The sequence below is a fragment of the Lipotes vexillifer genome, unplaced genomic scaffold (assembly GCF_000442215.2).
Source record: "Lipotes vexillifer unplaced genomic scaffold, Lipotes_vexillifer_v1.1 scaffold1113, whole genome shotgun sequence".
Taxonomy (NCBI): Eukaryota; Metazoa; Chordata; class Mammalia; order Artiodactyla; family Lipotidae; genus Lipotes; species Lipotes vexillifer.
The window spans coordinates 1,098,577-1,103,257 of NW_006777938.1; positions in this window are offsets into that span (position 1 = coordinate 1,098,577).

The following is a 4,681-nucleotide window of genomic DNA, read 5'->3' on the forward strand; positions in this document are numbered from 1 at the left end:
CCTCGCCTAGCCCGCCCCGCCCACCTCGCCTCTTAGCAAAGCTCAACTCTCGCGATTAAACCGGAAGTTCGAGAAGAGAAACGCCTCTACCTCCACGCCGGGGCAACTGAACGTAGTATACTTTGACCCCGTAGGTCCCGGCTGCGCAGTCGCAGCTCAGAACCGCTGCTCTCCCGTACCATAACCCAACCCCGGAAATCACGCACTGATCTTCGGGGGTCCAAGCCGGAAGTTGACTAGAGAGTCGGCTGTTTCCGTGCTCTCTAGGACCCAGTGCCATCGAGGCGGCCATCTTGTGTAAGGTTAATCTGTGAAGTGCGAGAAAAGGACAAAAAAGGGGAGAAAAGGAAGCCTGTTTATGCTAAGACGGGACAGAATGAGAACGTTAAGTGTGCCGGGTCCTGAAGGGAACAGTTTTATTTTCAGTGACTGTTGGCGCTCTGGAGACGTCATGATTTAGCCTGTACGACGTGGTGACGTCATCATGGATTGCGGGAGGAGGTGGGGTTGCGTTGGCCATGTGACCGGACCCAGTAGCCCCGCGGGGAAGTAAGCGTGCTAATATAGCGGGTACCTCTATGTGTCACCGCATTTCGGGTTCCGGTTTCCCCTCGTAGACTGTTGAAGGACTTCCCTAGTACCTTCACCGACCATTCTGCGAGTCTCTGGTTGTCACCCAGGTTTGGATTCGGTTTAAGTGAGTCTATTCGCCAAAGAAAATGTGGGCTGAGCTTTCCTGGGGCTGCCTTCTGCTCCTGTTCTGGCTCCCGCAATCCCGCTATGTAAGGCCCTTGAGAACCCCCCGTTTTCAGACTTTTAGCCTCTGGCGGACTGAAAATGTCTTCAGCCCCGTTGTGAGCATAAACAGTAACCCCAGGGAAGTCAAATAGCCCACACTCAGCTTAATATATCGCCTGAGGTAGCGATTAGAATCAGCACGTCGGAAGAGGAAAAAAGGACTAGAAAAAGGCAGGCTGACCATTATGGTAGTAAAGAATCTGAAGTACCGCACAAAAACAAATTACAGCTACGTACAACGTGCATTAATCTCAAACGTGACGTTAAGGGGAAAGAAGCCAGACAGAAGTTCTTCTCTTCTGGTTCCATTTAAATGAAGTCTAAAACTGCGAGACATTCAAAATCGGGTTAGTCTTTCCTTAAGTGGAGAGGACAATGACAGAAAGGAGCCACAAGGGGACTTTTGAGGTTCAACTAACGTTCTGTTTTCTTTCTTTGGATGCTGGTTACAGATGTGTTCACTTTGTAGAAATTTCATTGAGCTGTAATTTGTGTAGTTTCTTTTGTATGTTATAGTTAACTAAAAGTTATATTTAAGTAGGCCCAGGATGGAATTTTCCACAGATGATAGAAGTGTTACACTGATACATGCAATTGTCAGAATTCACAGAACGGGGACTTTCTGGTGGTCCAGTGATAAAGAATCTGCCTTCCAATGCAGGGGACGCAGGTTTGATCTCTGGTTGGGGAACTAAGATCCCACATGCTGTGAGGCAACTGAGCCCACGGGCCTCAGCTAGATCCCGGTGCTGCAAACTACAGAGGCCACACCACAACTAGAGAGAGAAAGTCCATCCGCATGCCACAGCTAGAGAGAAACCCTCACACCACAACGAAGAGCCTGCGCTGCAATGAAATATCCCACAACTAAGACCAGAAAAAGAAAATAAAAAAGAGGCCAAGAAAATATTTTTTAAAATGTATGCTGTCTGTAAATTAAAAAAAAAAAAAAAAAAAAAAAAAAGAATTCATAGAATGAACTCCTAAGATCTGTGCATTTTGTTTAGTTATACCTCAAGTTTTTTAAAAAGTGTCTAGGGAGTTCCCTGCTGGTCCAGTAGTTAGGACTCCCTGCGCTTTCACTGCCGAGGCCAGGGTTCAATCGCTGGTCAGGGAACTAAGATCCCACAAGCAGCACCGCACAGCCAAAATAATAATAATAAAATAAAATACTCCACTTAAAAAAAGAGTGCCTAACTGGAAGCCTGGAATTATTTAGGTACTTAATTAAATAGGAACAAATATCCTAGTCCACTGCATGAGAACTTGACCTAATGCAGTGATTTTTAAATTTGCTTGATTATGCACCTTGGGCAACTTCTCTGCCAGATATCCTAAAGCCACAGGTTTTAAGTACCACCTGTTACCAGTGACTCCCAAATCTATACCTTCAGTTCCACCATATCGCTGAGCTCCAGACTCTGCCTTTGCTTCGATGTCTGATAAGCACATCAAATTCAGCTTGTCTGAAAAACAAAACAACCAAAAAAACCTGATTTCTCATCCTTGCACACCGATCAGTTCTTCCAGTTATTCTCCAGCTCTGTGAATGGTCACCTCATTTTCTTAATTGCTCAGGCCAAGCATACTTGAGCTCTCAAGTCATACTTGAGCCTTCAATTTCAGGTCCTACATCCCATTCTCTGGCAAGTCTTGCTGGTCTTATCTTCAAAATATAATGAGAATAAAATCACTTCTCTCACCTAATCTGTGACAAAGGAGGCAAGAATATACAATGGAGAAAAGACAGCCTCTTCAATAAGTGGTGCTGGGAAAACTGGAAAGCTACATGTAAAAGAATGAAATTAGAACACTCCCTAACACCATACACAAAAACTCAAAATGGATTAGAGACCTAAATGTAAGGCCAGACACTGTAAAACTCTTAGAGGAAAACATAGGCAGAATCCTCAGAATGGGAGAAAACATTTGCAAACAAAGCAACTGACAAAGGATTAATCTCCAAAATATACAAACAGCTCATGCAGCTCAATATCAAAAAACAAACAACCCAATCAAAAAATGGGTGGAAGACCTAAATAGACATTTCTCCAAAGAAGACATACAGACTGCGAAAAAACACAGATGCTCAACATCACTAATTTTTAGAGAAATGCAAATCAGTACTACAATGAGGTATCACCTCACACCGGTCAGAATGGCCATCATCAAAAAATCTACAAATGGGACTTACCTGGTGGTACAGTGGTTAAGAATCCGCCTGCCAATTCAGGGGACATAGGTTTGAGCCCTAGTCCAAGAAGATCCCACATGCCACGGAGCAACTAAGCCCATGCGCCACAACTACTGAGCCTGCGCCCTAGAGCCCGCGAGCCACAACTACTGAAGCACACATGCCACAACTGCTGAAGCCCATGAGCCTAGAGCCTGTGCTCCGCAACAAGAGAAGCCACTGCAATGAGAAGCCTGTGCACTGCAATGAAGAGTAGCCCCTGCTCACCACAACTAGAGAAAGCCCACGCACAGCAACTAAGACCCAAAACAGCCAAAAATAAATAAACAAAATAAATTGTTTAAAAAAGATGTTTAAAAAAAATCTACAAACAATAAATGCTGGAGAGGGTGTGGAGAAAAGGGAACCCTCTTGTACTGTTGGTAGGAATGTAAACTGATACAACCACTATGGAGAACAATATGGAGGTTCCTTAAAAAACTAAAGATAGCAACTACCATATGACCCAGCAATCCCACTACTGGGCATATACCCTGAGAAAACCATAATTCAAAAAGACACATGCACCCCAATGTTCACTGCAGCACTATTTACAATAGCCAGGACATGGAAGCAACCTAAATGCCCATCAACAGAGGAATGGATAAAGATGTGGTACATATACACAATGGAATATTACTCAGCCATTAAAAGGAATGAAATTGGAGAATTTGTAGAGATGTGGATGGACTTAGAGACTGTCATACAGAGTGAAGTAAGTCAGAAAAACAAGTATCATATACTAATTTACATATGTGGAAAAATGGTATAGATGATCTTATTTGCAAAACAGAAATACAGACACATGTAGAGAACAAACGTATGGATACCAATGGGGAAGGGGGGGTGGGATGAATTGGGAGATGGGGATTGACATATATACATTATTGATACTATGTATAAAGTAGAAAATTAGTGAGAACCTACTGTAGAACACAGGGAACTCTACTAAGTGCTTTGCGGTGACCTAAATGGGAAGGAAATCCAAAAAAAAGGCATATATGTATACGTATAGTTGATTCACTTTGCTGTACAGTAGAAACTAACACACAACACTATAAAGCAACTATACTCCAATTAAAAAATTTTAAAAAGCTAAACTTCTCCCTTTCTACATCATACTATTAAGAAAGGTGGTTGCTACTCTGGTCAAATTCTTTTTTAATTTCTAGTGAGTATAAAAGTGAAATTAAGTTTAAAAACACTGAAAACATTTAAAAGATATCAGACTCAAAATTTTAATTAGCTCATTAAATGATTAAATTTTTTAAATAAATAAATAAATAAAACCACTTCTCACAATCTCCACTGCTACCACCCGGGACCAAGACATCATTATTTTGTCTGGATTTTTAGCCTCTTAGCTGGTTTCTCTGCTTCCACACTGTGCCTTTACGGTTAGTTTTCCACCGGGTAGCCACAGTAATCTTTTCAAATGATTATATCCCTTTGCTTAAAAACCTCCAATAACTTCCTGTTAGGCTTAGAATAAAGTCCAAACTCCTTACATAACCTGGAATGTTTTGCATGATCTTATATCTCACCTTTATGAGTTCCTTTATCTCACGGAACTCATCTCTCACCAGTTTCCCCTCTCCCTGGTTTAAACAGTGGCATTTTTGTTACTCCTTGAATGCACTGAGTTTGTTC